This window comes from Triturus cristatus, chromosome 6 (assembly GCF_964204655.1).
Source record: "Triturus cristatus chromosome 6, aTriCri1.1, whole genome shotgun sequence".
Taxonomy (NCBI): domain Eukaryota; kingdom Metazoa; phylum Chordata; class Amphibia; order Caudata; family Salamandridae; genus Triturus; species Triturus cristatus.
In genome coordinates this window covers 1,906,058,577-1,906,081,138 of record NC_140589.1, presented here as the reverse complement: position 1 = coordinate 1,906,081,138, position 22,562 = coordinate 1,906,058,577, and the positions used below count along the sequence as shown (strand labels likewise).

Genomic DNA, 22,562 nt, shown 5'->3' with positions numbered 1-22,562 from the left:
CCATATGCTGTAGTAATCTGCAATGACCAAGGCGAACTTGTATTTATTGGACAAAACATTAAACGGCCCAATGAAATCCAGTGCTAATTTCATCCAAGGCCCAGACGGTAGGTCAACTTTCACTTTGATAGGAATAACAGTCTTGATTATTTTGTCACTGGCAGAACAAGTAAAACACCTCTCCACCATATCCTCTATATGTCGATCCATCGAAGGCCACCAATACATTGACCGAATTCTACGTTTTGTGCATGTTTGCCCAAGATGACCCTCATGTCCGGCCATAATTATACGATCTCTCAAGCATACAGGAGGGACAAATCTATCACCACGTAAAATCATCTCACCACCTTCTAGAGACAATTCATCAGCCACTTTTGAAAAAGGGTGCAGATCACTATTTAGATGTTTTTCCTTTGGCCAACCATTAATGATACATTTCTTCACTTCTTTGAGAACTAAATCAGAATGCATTGCATCAAACCACTCCTCCTCCTTAAAACATCCTTCTTTGCACACATCAATACATGCAATTAAACATTCCTCGTCCTCATCTCCATTAAACTCACTCCTTACCTCCGGTAAAGGCAGTATAGTGAGTTTATCAGGTCTTATGTTCCTCCCTCCAGGAATATGTTCAACAACAAAATTATATTGAAGAAGTTTTGAACTCAATCTAGTGATCCTGGGAGTGTGGTTTTTTACTACCACACCGTTGAGAATGGGAATAAGAGGTTTGTGATCCGTCAATAACTTGAAAGATCTAACCCAAAGAAAACTTTTAAACCTCTCAATTGCCCAACAACAAGCCAAAAGTTCTCTCTTGATGACAGAATAATTTTTCTCAGTGGGACGTAAAGATCGAGAGATAAACCCAACCGTCTGTTCAACATTACCTTCCATTTGAGTCAACATGCCACCAAGACCATCCAGACTTGCATCTACCGATACAATAGATTCTAAAGAAGGATCAAAAGGAGTCAAAATTTTGCATGAGCCAAGTTCAGTCTTAATATTATCAAAATCAGTTTGACATTTTTGATCCCACACAAAAACTGTTCCTCTCTTCAAGAGTTCACGTAAGTGAGCAGTTCTAGCTGAAAAATTGGAAATTAATTTTGAATAAAATTCACACATTCCTAGAAAGGAAGAAACTTGCTCTTTGGTTTTAGGAGAAGGGACCTTAACAATAGACTCTATCAAACCTAATCTAGGCAGGATTCCCTTTCCATATATGCAATGTCCAAGATAATCGATGGACTCCACACAAAAAACCGCATTTGCTCAAATTTCCCACTATGCCCTTTTCTTGTAATCTATTTAAGACTTCTTGCAATCTTTTGTCATGTGAGGATCTGCAAACTCCTGCCACCAGGATGTCATCTTGGAAGACAACCGTGTTTTTAACTCCCATCAAGGCTTTTTCCATTATACGCTGGAACACGGAAGCCGCCGACGCTAACCCAAACGGCATCCTTTTGAACTGGAAAGTGCCAGATGGAGACACAAACGCAGTCAAATGCTTAGATGATGCATCCAGTTCGACTTGATGATAAGCCGAAGACAAATCTATCTTCGAAAACCATTTGAAACCTTGGAACTTAGCTACAATATAATCAATACGGGGTAGTGGGTGTGAGTCTACCCAAATATTTTTATTAAGACAGCGCAAATCAATGCAGACTCTAAGATTCCCATTTTTTTTCCTGGTGACCACCAATGGACTTAACCAAAGAGAAGACTCAATGGGTTCAATGACACATGATTCACACATTTTTCCAACTCTTTCGTCAAATCGTCCCTAACACTCGAAGGAACATTTCGCAATTTATGTTTAACTGGGACAGCACCCTCTTTTACTTTGATGAGATGTTTAAAACCATTAATTAAACCTAGTGTGTCACAAAAAACGTTGGGAAATTTCCTTCCCCAATTGGAGAAATCCTCATTACCTGTAAAATCACTAACAATAGACACAGGTTCCTTTGTGCCAGGTCTAAGGGTCATCCCAAATAAACCTTGGTGATACCACCCTAAAATGTTTAGTCCTTTTATGGCCACACAGATCTTCCCAGTTATCGATCTCTCTTTAAAAACTAATGTACTTTAAAAAAAAAAACTTTAGTTGAATCTTCCTTCCTTCATATGATACAGGACTTCTATCAGGAGGTTCAAGGTGCTTATTGCCCCACACAGATCAAAAACAACTCTTCAGTAACCATCGTCATAGGTGCTCCTGAATCAGCCAGCAATTTCACATTCTTTCCATCAACTATAATATCAACAATGGGATCTGCACACTCCTCAGAATCATCTTTGACTACTAGCATTAAATCACTCATGGAACTCACAACTTCTGTGTCACTTTCCACTTTTTCATTCTCCTCCCACACAACATTAATATTTCTTCTAGCAGTACACACTTTAGAGAAATTACCTTGTTTGCCACAATTTCTACAAGAAACATTCCTAGCGGGGCAAATACGTGAATTAGGGAAATGCGAAGAAAAACCACATTTGGGAGACACATTCTTCTTTTGAGCATAGAATTGTTTTTTCTCTTGTCTATTTGCAGGCGGTTTTCCTTTAAACTCATTAGTGTTTTTCTCAGACCCACTATTCTTTTCCTCCACATTTTTCCCTTCATTGACAACACCAATCGTTGCTTTATCTGATCTAAGCTCATTTGATGACATTTGAGATAACTCTATGCTCTTGACTATAGAGACTGTTTCTTCCAAAAAAGGATTTTTCAACGTTAATAACTTTTGTTGAACTTTTTTGTCTCTACATCGTACCACAATTTGGTCCCTGATGAGCTGAGAGGTGACATTTTCAAACTCACATTCAGAAGCCAATATACGTAATGAAGCAGAGTACGACACAATGCTTTCAGAAGCCTGTTGTTCCCTTGTAAAAAACTTGTGCCTTGCTAACACCAAACTCTTCTCAACATCAAATTGTTTTTCTAACATTGATATTGCTTGATCGTAATCATTCAATGGTTCATCCCCCTCTGCTATTACAGGTAAACGTAAATGTTCTAACACTGCCTGACCCTCAAAGCCAAGATTGTGTTCTAGAATGAACCTCTTACGTTCAGCGCTAAATCTAAGGCCACTAATGGCTCCTAAATATTTAGTGAATGCTCTGTACCACACTTTCCACTCTACTGGTGGGTCCCCTGGAAGCTGTAGGAAAGGAGCAGGTGCTTGTGCATTCTGCATAATTTAACAATACACTTAAAACACACTATGCAGTTCAATGTAGACACAAATATTCTTCCTTTCACAAGTACTGATGTCCTCTTATGTATAAATTTATATATATATATTTTAAATCTCTCCCTCACAGTTAGATTTACTCTACTATTGACTTAGTTAGTAAGCTTAACCCTGCAAAATAAATAATAATATTTTAAATAACCATTTACTCAGTATTACACATGAAACTTTCACATTACATTGGCGCTCAAAGGTTTATAATATAGTTCTTAAAATGTGAATATCCGTTGCTCCGATGTGTTGATTTAAATGAAAAACGACTTGCTGAGTAATACCAAAGTACCTCGATCGTGAATAAAATCAAGCAGTCCTCTTCGTAATGGAAATATGTAGCTAGGTCATATGATGAACACCATTAACAGATTATTCTTCGCTTCACTCGAATAACGTTGGCACTTGAAGCAATTCAGGACGTTTTTACCTCACACTGTGATGTGCAATCTCAAAGGATTCTCAATTAACGTAGCGGACGTGACAGCGTCATTCAGAACACGCATCCCACGTCATCATATGATCTTCCAGCATGGACGAGTGAAGACCAACGGCTCGCTCCGATCCTGTTCTCCTCACGAAACACTTCACCAACTTTGCAGTCGTCGAAGCTGTAATACAGAGACCAATTTCAACAGCGCAGGTAGGATGAAGGTCCAGAGACCGCTGATACACGATACCAGTGCCGCCTGACCCTGCTAAGCGAGTATTCTTTTCCGCAGAGAGGCCAGCACCATTCACAGCCTTTTGAAAATCGGGGAAATAGCCGAGACCGAGTGTCCCATCGGCAGTGAGCAAATAAAAAAAATTATCCGAATGACTTCGAAATATCGCTTGATTAGATTCGATTACTCAGTCCACAAAAAAAAATGTAAATAGTGGTTTGATATAGAGAGATTTTGCACGCATGGGTACAAAGATGAGCAGTCAAATCCTCATAGCGTCGCCGATTGAAGTGACCAACACGCAGATTGAAGTCAGGGAGGACGTATTTATTTCTGCTCATCTAAACAGCTTCCAGGGAATGACAGGAATAACGTTGTACACTTCAAACATGCACGTTCTATCCCCAAGGCAATGACAGAACCTTGGATATGTCATAGCATTAAAACCATAGATACTACACAACCGCAACCCACGCAAGATGAACAAATCAGCTACTGGTGCAGACCCACGAGGTCTGTGAGAGGTCTCCTTTGGAGAGACTGTAGAGCAGGCCTGGAGCAACCAGGGGAACTCTTGGAAGTCGAGGTTGTCCTCCGCTCGGGCCCACAAGTCGAGAGACAAGGGACCGCGGAAGGCAGCAAAATGGAGTGCGTTAAAGGGAGCCCACGGGCCACCGGAGGGGGCTAGGGCGCTGATCTTTGGCACAATTGCTGCTTGGTGGTTGGCTCGAAAATGGGTCAAAGCACAACTTCCCCACTCGTCAGGGTCGTGTGCTAAGCAAGAGGTGGCCGGTGTTCTGGGGTATCGGGAATCTCGGCACCCACGCGGTCCACGGTGCTCAGACTTGCTGTGCACGCTCACTGGCCTCTGGGATGCTTAGGAAACCCACCTCGAGGTTGCTGGAAGTCGACGAAGTCCGTAGGAGCAGCGAAGTTCCAACCCGGTCACTTGCAGTGTTTCAGGTGTTTCAGGTGCCTGCCCAGGGAGATTTCTTCAGTCAGCTGGGCAGCAGCTCGTCGAAGGTCAAGTCTGTGAAGTCCAAGATTAATCTGAGGCTCTGGGGCCACGTTATTCACCTTTATCCCCAAGATTAGGGGAGTGTCCAGAGTAGTGTCCACCAATGAGTGGTGAGGTGGCAAAGGGTGGCTACACCCTCTCCCCTTGGTGTGATTCCCACCTGGGCGATGGGCAGGATGCCCCTGAACCGGTTCCAGGCGGTGTATGCAGAATGTAGGCGCTGTAGCTGCCTACGTGCAACTCTGAAAGGCAACATATGGTACACCCAACCAGTTCCAATCCACATATCCTGTCTGGGGAGATGCTAGCACCTCCCTGCCACAGGAGCCCTATTGTCCAGCTGGCGAGGCTGGGATTTTCCCCAGCAAAAGCCAGCCAGAGTCGTGTGGCTGGCGGGTAGTAGCCATTTTGTACTACGTTTGCACTTTTAAATTGGTGTCTAAATTCTGCCGCTTTTCCCATATCGCCCCTCTAGCAGGGGGAAATCGTGCCCTCATGCCCATGGCTGGACTGGGGGTAGGATTCCTACATGTTTGACATCAAACACAATATGGTTCTGTGTAGCCATTCTCAAGTTATCACGCTATCGCGATAGACTTATAATGCGGTTAAGAGTATATGGTATGGCTACGCTACAAACAAACCAGCAATGATTTTACGAAGGTTGCAGAGAGGCCCTACTCAGGTAGGGGTCCCCCCTCACACATACCTCAGCACCCTGCCTTGTAGGATTAGCAAGGCCTGCTATAGGGGGGACCTATGAGAGTATATGTGTTGAAATGGGGTGGGATATAGGGTACCTATATCCCTGTAAGGGGTGCTAGCACCACCTTACCCAGACTACAGTAGTGGTCTGGTGGTGTCAGTTTGTATGGCTGTCCCAGTGTGGCACAATAAGTGCTGCAGCCCTGGTAGGCATACTGAGAGACCCATGCCCTGGGTACCTAGGGTACCATCTACAAGGGACTGTCAGGGCATCCTCAGCATCCAATTGGTTTGTACCTAGGGTACTCACATCAGTTTTAAGGAGAAAGCAGATAGGCTGGGGTCCTGGATAGCAGGATCCCAGCCAGACTAGTCAAAAACCACTCAAATACCAGGCAAAAAGTTGGGGGCAACCATTAGTCAGATTCCACCTTCCTACAATAAATTTTAGCAATTTTTTCTGAGAAGAAGCTGGCAATTTCCTCACATCTTGAGATTGACGCCTTCATCTCTAGGGGGGCCGAAGATGTTTGTTTTCTAACAATGTTAAAAAGTTCTCTAGGCCTGTTTTTGGCCCTATCAAGTTGAGCACGGAAAAAGGCTGCCTTTTCGTTAAAAATGTGTTTCCTATAGGTGGATCTAGCAGTTCTGAGGAGGGAGAGGTGAGAGGGAGAAGGGTGTTGTCTCCAAGTTCTTTCTGCCAGTCGAAGCTGACGTCTTTCGTTATTCAGTTCAGGATTGAACCATGATTTTGATTGGATTTTTCTTTGTGGTTTAAGTTTAAGGGGGGCAACTTGGTCTAGGACCTCACTTACAGTCTTATTGAAATGGTTAGTGAGCTCGGTAGCATTTTGAGAGTGCGGGGTGAGATGAAGTTGAGCTTGTAGTTTATCCTCAAGTACACCTGGTGGGATTTGTTTAAGGTTTCTGATCCATTTAGTAGATTTGGAATTTATTGTAGTGGGCGTAAGGGCTCGGGTAGCTATCTTAATCAGAATCAGGTGATGATCAGACCAGTCAATCGGGATGATATTGATGAGATTTGATTGATTTGATTTGATTTTGGGTTTTATAGAGCGCACAGCTACCCTTGGGCATCCCGGCGCTAGTAATCACAGTCCTGGAGGGTGGGAAGTCATGGGGGGGAGTGCTCAGGGGAAGAGAAGGGTCTTCAGTCTTTTCCTAAATCTGAGGTGGTTTTGTTCTTGCCTCAGGGAGAGTGGGAGGGCATTCCACAGTCTGGGGGCATTGTACGAAAACAGGCGACCGCCTGTTCTGGCCTTATTAATTCTGGGGACTTTTGCAAGGGAGAGGGAGTTAGATCTAAGTTGTCTGATTGATTGATGATGGGACACAAGAGGCCTGAGGATGGGAGGGCCTTCATTGTGCAGTATTCTATGGGCAATGCACAGGGTCTTGAAGTTGACCCGTTCCTTAACTGGCAGCCAGTGCAGACTTCTAAGGGCTGGCTTAGCCGAGTTCCTCGCTGCGGTTCCTGTGAGTATTCTTGCCGCCGCATTTTGTGCACATTGAAGTCTGTGGACTACAGAGACTGGGGCCCCAAGATATAGGACATTCCCATAGTCCAATCTGGAGTTCACCAGTCCCTGCATCAAGAGCTTCCTGGATTGAAGGGGGAGTAGATGGAGGATCTTTCGTGCCATCTTCATAAGGCCGAAGCACATTCCCGCAGTTTTCCTCGCTTGTGTTTTAAAACTGAGATCCTGGTCCAGCCATATCCCTAGGCTTTTTACTTCGGATTTTGGGGATGGTGGAGATCCCATGCAAGGTGGCCAGGGAAGGGGTGTGGGGATTTTATTTGGGTTTCCCAGAAGGAGTATTTCTGATTTTTCCCCATTCAGTTTTAACCGGGACTCGCACATCCATTGGTGCACTTTTTCCAGACAGCTGAATAGATTGGAGAGGGCGTTGTCTTATTGGTTGAGGGAAACAACAAGCTGAGTGTCATCGGCGTACATTATTGATTTAATCCCAAAAGGTTTAACAACATCCTCGAGGGGTGCCATGTACACGTTAAAAAGTGTGGGGCTCAGGGAGGATCCCTGAGGCACCCCACACTTGAGTGCCTGAGCCTTGGAGATGGAGTGTCCATCTGTCACTTGAAAAGACCTGTCCTCAAGGAAGGATGAGATCCAAGCTAAAGCGGAATCCGCCACTCCTATCAGTCCAAGACAGTGAACAAGGGTTGCGTGGTCCACCGTGTCGAAGGCGGCACTCAGGTCGAGGAGGATCACTGCCACTGATCCTCCTACGTCCAGTATGCCCCTAGCTTCCTCGACCACGGCTAACAGTGCGGTATCCGTCCCTTGTCCTGGTCTGAAACCTGTCTGGGTTTGGCGGAGGAGGTGATTGGTCTCTAGGAACTCAGAAAGGTGTTGATTTGCTACTCTCTCGGCGATTTTGCTAATCGCCGGTAGCAGTGAGATCGGTCTAAAGTTTGATGGGTCTGTGGGGTCAAGATGCGGTTTTTTTATGAGAGCCTTCACAGTGGCTTTTTTCCAATTTGCTGGGACTGTACCATTTTTGAAAGAGGCGTTGATCAGGTTGGTGAGAGGAGGGGCTATAGTAGAAGCAACTTGCTTCAGTTTACTGATCGGGGCTGGATCTGATGGGGCGCCGCTTTTGACTTTGTGCAGGACGTTGAGAAACGTTTCGGTGGTGATTTGGGGGAAGGAGAGCAACTTCGGGGTGTCTTGGGAGGCCGGGTGGTAAGGGCCTCTTAGTGCAATTGGCGCCACCGGGAGGGAGTTCAGGATTTTTTCGATTTTTTTCGAAAAAAATTCGGCCATCTGGTTGCATTTTGCGCCATCCAGGTCAGGTGGTGGTGGGGATTCCTGAATTTTGGAAAGAAGTTTAACTATCCGATAGGTCTCTTTTGCGGAGTTGGACGCGGCTGCTATTTGATCCTCAAAGTAGGAGGCCTGTGCCGTTTTTAATGCATTTTTGTAGAGCCTAATGTGGGCTTTATATCCACTTCTGTCTTCTGTGTTCCAATGCTTTCTCCATTGGCGTTCGAGCCTTTTGCCTTTCCGTCTTAATTCACGTAGTTCCTCAGTGAACCACGGTAGTTTGGAGGATTTCCTATTGGGAGGGAGGACTTTGAGTGGCAGGACTGTGTCGAGAGAGTCACTAATCCATTTATGTAATTGAATTTCGGCTTTGGAGGGGTCGGGGTCAACTGTGGGTAGAGTGGAGGACAGAAGGCGTTCCCATAGGATAGTGTCTAGTTTTTTCCATGGGCGTGACGGGGCCCGGGGGCGAGGAGTATCCGAGATCTTCCCTGGAAGTTGGAATTTGAAAGGAACCAAGAAGTGGTCAGACCAGGGGAGAGGGAGAGGAGTTTGAGCAGAGAGTTTGGAGAGGTTAGAGAAGATGGGATCTAATAGGTGTCCTTTCATGTGGGTGGGATCATTGCTGAGTAGTTGTAGATTTAGGGAATTTAAATCAGTTTTTAAGTCTGTGGCAAGTTTATTGCCTTGATCATCGAAGTGGAGATTTAAGTCCCCGAGGATTGTGAAGTTTGGCGTCCCGCAAGCCAGGGAGGAGATGGCATCCATGAGTGAGTTTATGAAACACCCTACCTGTCCTGGCGGACGGTAGATTAACACCCCAGTTAGTGTGGTAGAAGGTGGAAGGTGTAAGGAAAAAAGGACATTTTCGCTATCGAGAATGGGGCTGTCTTTGAATTGACATGCGAGGTTGTCGCGATAGATAATCGCGATGCCCCCTCCCGTGCCCGTCGGTCTGTTGAGGGTTTTAATGAGGTACCCAGGAGGTAGTGCTTGGATAATGTCCGGGTCGGAGCTCTCGGACAGCCAAGTTTCTGTTAAAAACAGAACGTCTAAGTCCGACTCAGTTAATAGCAGGTTAATTTTAGTGTGGTGTTTAGGGAGTGACCTGCAATTCAGCAGGGCCATCTCCAGGCACGCAGGTTCAGGATGGGGTAAGGGCGAAGCCCTGTAGGCGCAGTTTGGGCATCTAAGAGGCTCCTGTTCCGGGGTAATAGGTCCGTTACATCTAGTGTTTAACGGTTCTCTGAGTTGGTGCAGAGTTTCTTGTGAGTATTTGATTCGAGGCGGTTCGGAACCGGCCAGGGGTGTGGGCTCTAGGCTCGGTCTGGCGCGGACGGGCGCAGACGGGCTTGCCTTAGGCGCACCTTTGGCGCGCAAACGGCGCTCCCGCTGCGCTCGTCCGCTGCGCCTCCGGTGACAGCACATGATGTAGGGGGCAAGGGGGCGTGGCCTTCAGGGGGCGTGGCCTGAGTTCTCGCCGGCTTGGCGTTTTCTGTCAGGGAAATGTTTCAGACAGCGAGTGAGCGCTAGGTCCGCTGCTCGCTGTAGTTCCAAATGAAGGTGAGTGCCCTGGCGCTTGCTGGCGCGTAGTGAGAGTAAAAACACAGAATTCAGTGACACAACAGTGAAAAGAGCAAGTTTTAAAAAACCTCCCGGCTTCCGCCTCAGGAGTGCGCGATCGTTGGGTTAAAGTCGCTTGTGCAGCGCTTTAAGTATCGCGTCAGGGGGGCGTGGCCTTCAGGGGGCGTGGCCTGAGTTCTCGCCGGCTTGGCGTTTTCTGTCAGGGAAATGTTTCAGACAGCGAGTGAGCGCTAGGTCCGCTGCTCGCTGTAGTTCCAAACGAAGGTGAGTGCCCTGGCGCTTGCTGGCGCGTAGTGAGAGTAAAAACACAGAATTCAGTGACACAACAGTGAAAAGAGCAAGTTTTAAAAAACCTCCCGGCTTCCGCCTCAGGAGTGCGCGATCCAACACTGAGGGAGGCCAACTCAGTGTTGGAGATGATCGCATCGAGTGTGGCCACTTTGATGTGGGTATGCTTGTGGCATAATTGCTTGAGGTCATTCGACTCAAGAAGGTGGATGAGGCGCATGACCGTGGGATCAGTTTCTTTATTCCAGTGGATGTTGAAATCTCCTAAAAAGAGTTTGTTTGTGTCTGAAAGGGAGGAGTGAGTGAGAAGGTTGGATAATTCGTCAGCGAAAAGGAGAGGTTCACCCGGAGGGTGGTAGATGTTATGAAATCTAATCGGGCGGAGCCCTTGACCGTGAGTTCAACTCCAAGGTATTTAAAGGTTTGATGATCCCTGTTCTGTAAAAGGGAGAGTTGAAAATCAGACTTATGAATTATTGCAAGTCCACCTCCTATTCTGTCTGGTCTGTCTTGTCTAATGATGGAGTAGCCGGGGGGTGAGTATGTCCAGAATGGCTGTTGAGTGATCATTAAGCCAAGTTTCAGTGAGAAAGGCTATGTCAATAGCCTCGCTGAGGATCGTTTCTGATAATTCAATTGCATGTCTAACTGCAGATCTGCAGTTGACAAGCATGCAGGAAAGGAGAGTTGGGATGTCATTGGCGAGTTGAAGGGAGTGTATGGTGGTGAGTTATGACAGGGGTCTGGGGGAACTGGGTGCAGCAGTGATTGTATTTATGCCCAAAATAACTGGGATGTTGGAATAAGGGAGGGGTTGGTTAGTGTTAAGAGGTTTAAGAAGGTAGGAGTTACAGAGGCTGATTAGGTCGTGCGTGGAGAGATAGCTAACCGCACGAAGTGGTCTATGTGTTCGACTGAGAAGAGGTTTGGCCAACCATGCGGTATGTTGGGAATAGTTATGGGAGAGAGAACAGGGGGTTACAGTGAGGGTGGGGGGGTCAGGGTTTTGATGGAGTTGAAAGCCTCTCTGATATGAGTTAATTCGATAGTCATGGCTGCGAGTTTAGATTCAATGTTGAAAAGAGACTTTGTAATAAGATTGGCTGGGAGATCAGAAGAGTCGTGTGAAGGGGAAGGTTTAGTGTTAGCTGTGGGTGTTGATCTAACTGCAGGTGGTCCAGTAGTATATAAGTGAATGAGGGAGGTGTTAGCGGGCGAATTAAGCAGTCCAGCAGTCGGAGTATCAGTGAGAGGTGTGCAGGTGGCCAAGATGATGGTGGGGGATTTGGGGCTTGAGGAAAGGTCTGGGGTGATTTTGGGAGATTTAGGGCTTGACGACGGGTCGGGGGGGGTTGTACGGCAGAGAAAAGGGAGGGCGGGGTGTAGGATACAGCGGGGCGTGCGAGCGACGACATCTTAGGTGGTGAGACAATAGAAGGAGAGTTGAGTATAGGTTCTGGGAAGGTGGACAGGGTAGGAGGGGGGGTGTTAATGGTCACGGTGGGTTAGGGGGGGCAGGGTTTGAATCAGGATGTCTAGATGAGGAGTGTCCGGTAGTGTGGGTGATGTGGGGGTAAAAGAAGGTTTGAAGAGTTGGTAGGATAAGTAGCTGAAGTGATTCTCACAAATATTGAGGTGGAATTCGGACACCTGGATGAGAATATTACCGGATTTAAATATGGAAATGTGAATTTCACCACGGAATGAGGGGGATGGAGTGGTTGACAATTTAAAACCATAAGTTGTAGAAGGAACATGCTTTTCCATTTAGAAGGGTGTTTGGAGAAGAAATAAGGTTTGTTTTAATTGGAGAGGTCAAGCTGTGGTAGGCGTAAACTATTAAAGTTTCAGGCTGACGAATCAGTAGTATATGTTTGAAGTTTTTTTTAGCATTTGTAGAGAGATTGGGCGGGTATAAGATATTCCATTAGTTGGGGCCATGTTTAGAGAGCGCAGGATCAGAGGGAGTAAGGGGGAAGTTTGGGTGGGACATGGTCTGACACTATGGGAGAGGGGTGCAGAGGGAAGAGTAAGGAAGTATGGAAGCAAGCAGAGTGGGGTGGGTAAATTAGAGAGAAGGAGAGTCAGCGTCTTGGGAGACGGGGAGATAGATTATCCTAAAGAGTCAATAAATCTTTAAAACATAATACCGTATAAATACTGAAAATAATTCAAGGCAGGTCAGTAGCATATGTCGGGTGGAGATTACGGGGGGAATATAAAGTACGAGTACCTGTCAAGAACTCTAAGGCAATGTGTGGCAGAAAAAGAAACTGATTACATTAAAATAAAGCATTAAAAAGTAGTGAATTTACATTAAAATAAAGCATTAAACAGTAGGGTATTCACCAAAGCATTTACATTAAAATAAAGCATTAAAAAGTAGGGCATTCACCAAAACAGTACAGCATATGAATAGCATTAACAGAAAAATACAAATAAATAAATACGAATAACACACCTAATGTAGGGGGGTCAGGTTGAGATACAGGGTATCTTAGACCTTTTTTTATCAAAAAGACTACAGCACTGGAAACGTCCTCAAGATGGCGCTCAAGCAGCCTCTGAAGTCGAGGATTAAGGGGTGTGAAGGAAATACTAGGCAGTTAAAAACAGAGCACAGGTCCGAAGGCCAGGGCCCGAAGAAGTAACCACCATTTTGAGAATCTGGGGCAGGAGTGACACAAAATGGCGGGTGTAGGCCTCAAAGTGTGAGGAGGTAGCAAAGGAGAAAAGTCAGGAGCTCATTGTCCTTTTTTTGACCTCCTGCAGTTTTGCGAACCCCATGGAAGGCTGGACAAGTGACAAGGACCCTGCAAGAGTTTGCAAATGCTTGACTAGAGTCCATAAACCTCAGAAATATTTGTAAAGATCCCCAGAAATGTACTGAAAAAGAAAAGTTTAAAGTGAAGTTATGATTTGTGTTTCGTTTAAAGATCTTAATACATGTTAAAAATTAAAAGTTCATTGATAGACCATGGAGGAAGAGCTACCTTCCGTCACAGTGGCAAAGGACTTAATGTACGCCACCCTGACAGACAGACAGTAGTTCATCCTATTTAGAGATGACAGCTGACCAGCTCTATATTTTGGAAGGAACCATCATCACAGCGGTTCACTTCACTATACAATAAGTTGTCCATCCACCAAGCATATAATATTGTTTGTTTTTTAAATACAAACTCCGGACATAGTTATTTAAAAAACTAAAGACCCCCTTCCCCCACCTCCAAACCCCCTGGGATTTCTGTTCCAGGTCGTGGGGCTCCATATGTGTTTTTTCTTTTTCCTTTTAATCGTCTCTCCCAACCAGGCTACACAGGGAGGCCTGAACCCACGTTTCATTGTCACTCTAGTGAATGGTATTATAAATGCTGCAGTCCTGGCCTGAAGCAATGTTTCATTGCCACTATAGTAGATGGCACTATAAATGCTGCAGTCCAGGCATGAAGCCACTTTTCGTTGCCACTCTAATGGATGGCGCTATAAAGGCTGAAGTCCAGTGCTGAAGCCACATTTCGTTGCCACTCTAGTGGATGTCATAATAAATGCTGCAGTCCGGGCATGAAGCCACATTTCATTGCCACTCTAGTGGATGACACTATAAATGTCGCAGTCCAGGCCTGAAGCCATGTTTCGTTGTCACTCTAGTGGATGGCACTATAAATGCCGCAGTCCAGGCCTGAAGCCACGTTTCGTTGTCACTCTAGTGGATGGCACTATAAATGCTGCAATCCAAGCTAACAGATCTGGCATTGGTCACCAGCCTTTTGACTTTGTCAATGCTTGATTTGTTCTGTCATGGTTTTTGTAAAACATTATTATTGAGGAAGCTGCCGGACCCTCGTCCCTCTAAAAGGAAACCAAAAAATAATAAAATGTGAATGACGAAAGACACTTATAGATGAAGTCTGACTGAAAGCCACTATAAATACCAGTGTGTAATACATAAATTTGATAAAATAGAAAGGTCAAACTAACACCCAACCTAAACAATACAATTGATCTGGTGTTCGCTGCCAGCCTCTTGCCTTTGCTAATGCTTTTTTGTACATCTTTGTTACAAATAGATAGAGTTGTTTGAAAAGATAGATAACTAGAGAGGCTTGCAAAACAGAGCAGCTCGTAAAGACAGGCAGTCAGGGTTGGATAGACAGATTGATAGAGATAACCTTGCACATAGTGACAGATACACCTGAAAAGATAGATAGACTGATAGATAGAATGATAGATTTGCAAAGATAAATTCCTTTGCAAAGAGACATAGAAGTCATAAAGATTGATAGAGTTGCAAAGATAGAAGTCTCATAGATAGAAGGACAGATGAGTAGATAGAGAGATACTAGATAAATAGACAGGATGATAGATAGACAGGTAAACACATATATAGACAGACAGTGAGACGGGTAGATCGACACACACACAGACAGAGAGAGATAGATAGGATTGCAAAGATAGATGGCGCAGCGCAGATTCAATTAGTAATATAATAATTAAATATCTATATAAGCACAACAAACCAACACTGAAAGCAAACTAGAAAGACCTACAAGCAGGACATAGAGACTAAATTAGCTTACAAGCAGAGCTGTAGTCCTCAATTAAAATACAGACAGGAGTGCAGGTATAATTGCATTTCATTGCGTGCATTCTAAAAAGTGAATTACTTTATAAAGAATAGGTTCAAATGGACACCGTCTGGTATACTCTGATATAGCAGGTCTCTGATAAACAAAGGCAGCTCGAAAACGAATTTACAACATCATTAGCAGGGGACAGGAACTGATAAAGCTGAAATGTGTCCTGTGCTGTGACAAGCTGGTAGAAAGCGTCCTGCTATAACATGAAGCTCGAACCAAACAAACAGGCAAAGCTAATGTAATTAAGTAGAAACATAAACACTGACACTGAAGGAAACTACCTCCTTGTGAAAGAGTAAAATGCTGTCACTCAAAGTAAAGTTAGCCAGTGACTGAAGTAGGCAGACCCACTGCCCCATGCTGTATTCTGTAGTGGGCAGAAGCAAAATGTGAATGGCACAATAACAGACCATTGGATAGAGAGCTGAAAGCCCCTTTAAGTAAGTATATTACACATGTAATTTTTGTAAAATAAAAGGTCTTGGCTAACACCACACTGAACACGGAAAACAGTGCATGTGTCAATCTGTAGTTGTGCGCATATGTGGAGACCTTTTTTCCTACCTACTGAATGATGCAAAAGTATCCACATCATAGCCTCTTTGTTTTTCTTTTTCTAATGTTGTTCCGCATTGGGAAAGCCTATACACCTAAAAGGTGAGACGTATTCACTTTGCCAATGTGTATTTAAAATGGTTGTAAACCTCTTGTTCCTTGTGTAGCTCTGGTCAGAGCCTCGGATCTCTGGAGTTACACAATGTGGAGGATGCTCAGATTTCCTGTCCGGGTCCTAGCCCAGGCTCTCTGATAGTATAAAGGACTCCCTTGCAGCAGTTGCGCATGTTTTCCTCCGTTATTGTGATGCTCTGTGTTGCATGGTCCAATCACTGGAAAAGGCTCCATCTTGTATTATTTGTTAGGTCGCGTGATAATAGGAGCATTCCCTGGACTAGGGAGGCATATTGTCGCTATGAATTTAACACTGTAGTTTGTCATAGGGGAGAGGGTACCATTCACTTAAAAAGCAACCTTCGCTGGTGTCTTGGTTACTCCTTGAGTCCACACTCCTCGATAGAAGGGGACCACGGAAGGGTTGTATACCCTTACTCTGCTGATTGCATTTTTACATTGAAAGTGAGAATCTAGAATTTCTTCACCTTACTTATCAATAGGGACAATTAAATGCCAATAGATTTCTGTGATGGACTCTGCATTTCAGCTTATTTAGTGTTTCTTTTTCTTAATCTAACAGGTGAAATAAATGCAGTGATAAACAAAAACTATAAAGTCATTAAACATCACTCGTGTAGGAAGTGATGTAGAACCACTATACCTCGAAATCTCTTTCCTTGAAGGCTAATGCCTCGCTAAAATCTTTTTTACAATAGAAAACCAAAACTTCCCACTGAGGTCTGTACTTGGCTCTTAGGAATCAGATGGTATACATAGAAGATATAACGCACTGACATACCGAAGCAAGCCTTATGAGGTGCACATTATGAAGGAAGAGATAACCTGGTGTCAGAAAGAACACACAGGAGAGAAACCATATGAATGTCACAAAACATTTATTCAGCAGAGAAAGAGCAAGTGCAAAATCTGCAACTTCATACAGGAGAAAAGGCATATTGAGGGACTGACTGTGGAAAAGTGTTCTCGGAAATGAAAGACCTAATGCAGCATCAGAGTGTCCACGTAGATGAGAAACCATATAAATGTACAGAATGTAATAAAGTGTTCGGAAGGAAGAAGAATGTAGAGCAACATCTACAAATCCACACTGGTGAGCAACCTTATGAATGTACACAATGCAACAAAGCGTTTATAACAAATGGAAACTTAAAGCAACATCAGATAGTCTACACTAGAGAGAAACCAAATGAATGTACAGAATGTAATAAAGTGTCCCGAAGTAAGGAGACCCTAAAGCAACATCAGAAAATCCACACTGGGGAGAAACTGTATCAATGTACAGAATGTGACAAGGCATTTATGACCAGTGGAAACCTAATGAAAAATCAGAAAGTCCACACTGGGGAGAAACCGTATGTATGTACAGAGGCTGACAAGGCCTTTATTGCAAAGCAAAGTTTAAAAATACATCAGAACCTCCACACTGGAGAGAAGCCATACGAATGCACTGAATGTATCATGGGCTTTTTTAGAAAGAAAAATTTAATTGCCCATCAGAAAGTTCACAGTGGAGAGAAACCATATCAATGTACAGAATGTGACAAAGCATTTAAAACAAATGGAGATCTAAAAAAACATCAGAAAATCCACACTGGGGAGAGACCTTATCAATGTACAGAGTGTGACAAGGCATTTATTACCAGTGGAAACCTAATGAAACATCGGAAAGTCCACACTGGGGAGAAACCGTATGAATGTACAGAGTGTGACAAGGCATTTATTACCAGTGGAAACCTAATGAAACATCAGAAAGTTCACACTGGGGAAAAACCTTATGAATGTACAGAGTGTGTCAAGGCATTTATTGAAAAGCAAAGTTTAAAAATTCATCAACAGGTTCACACAGGAGAAAAACCACATAAATGTACACAATGCGACAAAGCATTTACAACAAATGGAAATTTAAAGCAACATCAGAAAATCCACAGTGGGGAGAAACCGTATGAATGTACAGAATGTGACAAGGCATTTATAACAAATGGAGAGCTAAAGAAACATGAGAAAATTCACACTGGGGAGAAACCGCATAGATGTACTGAATGTGACAAAGCATTTATAACCAATGGAGAGCTAAAACGACATCAGAAAATCCACACTGGGGAGAAACCATATCACTGCACTGAATGTGACAAAGCATTTATAACAAATGGAGAGCTGAAGCAGCATCAGAAGAGCCACACTGGGGAGAAACCATATCAATGTACAGAATGTGACAAGGCATTTGTTGCAATGCATTATTTAAAAAGGCATCAACACGTTCACACAGGAGAAAAACCATATAAATGTACAGAATGTGACAAAGCATTTTATGCAAATAAAAAGTTAAAGCGACATCAGAAAATCCACACTGGTGTGAAACCATATCAATGTACAGAATGTGACAAGGCATTTATAACAAATGAAGACCTAAAACGACATCAGAAAACCCACACTGGGGAGAAGCCATATCAATGTACAGAATGTGACAAGGCATTTATTACCAGTGGAAACCTAATGCGGCATCAGAAGGTCCACACTGGGGAGAAACCGTATGAATGTACAGAGTGTGACAAGGCCTTTATTGCAAAGCAAAGTTTACAAATACATCAGAACCTCCACACTGGAGAGAAGCCATATGAATGCACTAAATGTATCATGGGATTTTTTAGAAAGCAACATTTAATTGCCCATCAGAAAGTTCCCAGGGGAGAGAAACCATATCAATATGCAGAATGTGGCAAAGCAATTAAAACAAATGGAGATCTAAGACAACATCTGAAAATCCACGCTGGGGGGAGACCATATCAATGTACAGAGTGTGACAAGGCATTTATTACCAGTGGAAACCTAATGAAACATCAGAAAGTCCACACTGGGGAGAAACCGTATGAATGTACAGAGTGTGACAAGGCATTTATTGCAAAACAAAGTTTAAAAATTCATCAGCAGGTTCACACAGGAGAAAAACCACATAAATGTACACAATGCGACAAAGCATTTACAAGAAATGGAAATTTAAAGCAACATCAGAAAATCCACACTGGGGAGAAACCATATGAATGTACAGAATGTGACAAGGCATTTATAACAAATGGAGAGCTAAAGCAACACGAGAAAATTCACACTGGGGAGAAACCGCATAGATGTACTGAATGTGACAAAGCATTTATAACCAATGGAGACCTAAAACGACATCAGAAAATCCACACTGGGGAGAAACCATATCAATGCACTGGATGTGACAAAGCATTTATAACAAATGGAAAGCTGAAGCAGCATCAGAAAATCCACACTGGGGAGAAACCATATCAATGTTCAGAATGTGACGAGGCATTTATTGCAAAGCAATATTTAAAAAGGTATCATCAAGTTCACGCAGGTGAAAAAACATAAATTTACAGAATGTGGTAAAGCATTTATTGCAAAGCAATATGTAAAAATACATCAGCAAGTTCACACAGGAGAAAAACCATATAAATGTACAGAATGTGGCAAAGCATTTTACGCAAATAAAAAGTTAAAGCGACATCAGAAAATCCACACTGGTGTGAAACCATATCAATGTACAGAATGTGACAAAGCATTTATAATAAATGGAAAGCCTAAGCAACATCAACAAATCCACACTGGGGTGAAACCGTATGAATGCACAGAATGCGACAAGGCATTTATAACAAATGAACACCTAAAACAACATCAGAAAATCCACACTGGGGAGAAACCGTATGAATGTACAGAGTGTGAAAAGGCCTTTATTGCAAAGCAAAGTTTAAAAATACATCACAAAACTCCACACTGGAGAGAAGCCATATGAATGCACTGAATGCAACATGGGATTTTTAAGAAAGCAAAATTTAATTGACCACCAGAAAGTTCACACGGGAGAGAAACCATATCAATGTACAGAATGTGCCAAAGCATTTAAAACAAATGGAGATCTAAAACAACATCAGAAAATCCACACTGGGGAGAGACCATATCAATATACAGATTGTGACAAAGCATTTGTAACAAATGAAGAGCCAAAGGAACATGAGAAAATTCACATGGAGAGAAATCCTATGTATGATAAAAATGCAATAAAGTCAGCAGGAAGAATAACTTAACGCAACATCAACAAATCCACACTAACCATATTAATGTACAGAATGTGACAAGATTTATTATAAAACCAAAATCAATGACATCAGAATGTTTACTATATAAATGTATTGAAAGTGACAATATATTCATAAGAAATGGAGACTTAAAACAACATCAAAAAGTCCCCACTGAGGAACCTTTCTATGAATGTACATAATGTGACAAAGTATTCTTGGAAGTAACCGCGTAAATGTACAGAAAGTGACAAGGCATTTATTACATGGGCACAGCACAAGCCATAAGAAAGTCCACACAGGGGAGAAACCACATCAGTGCACTTACTGTGACAATGCATTTGTTAAAAAAAGCAACCTAGCATGACATCAGAAAGATCACATGGGATAGAAATGATATGACTGCACTGAATTCAACAAAGCAGTTATTAGAAAGGCACAGCTAATGTAATATCAAAGTCCACAAAGTGAAGGAAGTCATGACACAAAGAACACATATCACAACAAATATGTGCAGACATTTGTTAAAAAAGAAAGACCAAACAAAACGTCAAAAGCCCACCCTAGGGAGAGACCATATAAATGTACTGAATGTGACTATTAATTTATTGGCCAGGCACAGTTGATACAATAACAGTAAGTCAACACAAAGGAGAAAGTCATGATGGTGGAGAATGCGTATCACTGCACTCAATGTGGCAAGGCATCCTCTAGAAAGGCAAAGCTAATTCAACATCAGAAAGTCATTACTAGTGGGACACCTGTCATCTGCACAGGAGCGATACTAAATGTGATAAAGCAATCATTATGAAAGGACTATTATTGCAACATCTGAAAATCCACACTGGGAAGTAACTGAAGCTATATGTGTGGCCAGGTGCTGCTCAGATAGTCCACATTGTCAGAAACAACTTTTTCTTGCAAGTGTTTTCTCACAGGAGGGGCCTGATGTGTCAACATGTATTCCAGAGAGAAACTATATCTGTCTTCAGTGTGACAAGACATTAATTACAAAGGAACAGCTGATGCTTGATCAGAAATTATACACCAGGGAGAAGCCATTTGAATAATATAAACGTGAAAGCGCATTTCCTACGAAAACGCTCTCTGATAAGGTATCAAAATGGTTACCCAGGTTTAAGATATACTGATATTGAAGTCTGTCATTTGAATCAGTCATCAGTTGCTACGTCAAAAAATCCACACCTCACACAGATATAGGGCGACGAAATACCTGAACAAAATGTGGAACAAAGGAACAGAAATAGTGACTGTCATCGTAGGTGCCAAAGGATTAGTCAAGAAAAGGTCCCACCTTAACCATATCCCACAGAGATTAAAATATGCAAACTCCAGAGAGCATCAAACTTCAACAAAATGCAAATATTACAGAAAACAACAGCTAGATTTATTTCCTTGTTCTCAGCCTACTGTAGTATAAGGACAATTTTGGCCAACTTGTGATAAGACCTGACTCTGCCTATTCTCTCATTAAGTGATATTTGTTCTGCAAGGCTTTCTAGGGCTTGTATCCACACTTTTAGGGACATTTCTGATAATGAAATTCAGTTTGTCATCTAGGATGTTATGTTGCTGTTTATTGTTGACATTTCCTTTCTAACAATAACAATCCTGCCCTGGAGATGACAAGTGGAGTTTTGGGGTCGGTTGGAAGACAGATACCACTGGCCATAGATGTTTGAAGCCCCCAAAGTATGTGTGAATCAGGTTTATGGCTTCGTGTGGGACTGGAGCTGTCACCATTTGTACAGACGTTTGCTGGACAATCTGAATAAGAGGCCTCTACTTACAGCAGTGATTACAATCTCTTATACCACATGTAGGCAACAATTGATTTCTTTCTACTTTTGTATGGTGTATTTGCTAAACATGCTCATCTGTATAAAATGAACATCTGCTGAAAGTATCGAATGCAATCCTAGATGTTTGAACACTGCAAACTTTCTCATATCATTGCTAAAGCGCTCTAATGTCCATTCAGACTATGCCCATGCAATTGAAAAAAAACAACCTGTGTTTGTATTCACATTGTTCCCTGCATGTTCCCTCTTGCATTGTATGTTCTTGTATGTATGGCCTGACTGCTATATGTACAGTACTCTTGATACCCTGATGGGTTTATGTTCGTGCTTTAAAAAACTCTGCAAATAAATAAATAATGATAAACTGTCATGACAAATGCAACAACATTGTACCACACTCCCATCCGACCTGGTCTTCGGCTGGGCTCCCAGCTAGTAACAATAATAAAAAAACATATTACTGATCTGTATGTGCCCATCTGGTGACCGAAGAGCCACAGCGGAAAGAATACGAAGATGAATCCTCACTCCTTGAATGGACAAAAGGGGGCAATTGATAGGTCATTGTTTCACCATCTTGAAGACATTGACAATTGGATAGAGACTATAAAAAATCTGGAAGCTTCTCTTCACTTGTTCATGAAAGGCAAATTGTTGTTAATTCCACAATGAGCAAGACTTGCTCTTGTGCTTTACAGATTAAAAAAGAGGGAGGCAGTCAGTGTGTGAGTTAGAAAAGGTCTCCCCCTTACACATTTAACCAGCTACTAATCCTCAAATAACCACCCACAGTCTCAAGACAAGTTACATCGCTCATCTATATGCAAGAAGGACAGGCTTCTAACACTACTGTTATATCTAACACTGCGGAGCATCACATGTACATCAATGTGATTGATGCCTGATTGATGCCTGTTTAGAGACCCAGAGACTCAACTGTAAATCTCTGGTAAGGTTACTCATGCAATGTGGGTAGGGGATTGTT

General features: G+C 43.0%; 2 pseudogenes across 2 annotated transcripts in view; both read left to right on the top strand.

Annotated features, from left to right (window-relative positions):
• The window catches only part of LOC146822401 (uncharacterized), a 55,353-nt pseudogene extending 36,666 nt beyond the window's left edge, over positions 1-18,687 (top strand). Inside the window, exons 2-3 of the transcript XR_014963290.1 lie at positions 16,238-18,214; positions 18,475-18,687. The product of XR_014963290.1 is annotated as an uncharacterized LOC146822401 (transcript). The remainder of the gene's footprint in view (positions 1-16,237; positions 18,215-18,474) is intronic.
• Positions 18,688-19,012: 325 nt separating this feature from the next.
• LOC146822400 (uncharacterized) lies at positions 19,013-22,024 on the top strand (annotated as a pseudogene). The gene has a single exon (XR_014962873.1). The product of XR_014962873.1 is annotated as an uncharacterized LOC146822400 (transcript).
• The last annotated feature ends 538 nt before the right edge of the window (positions 22,025-22,562 follow it).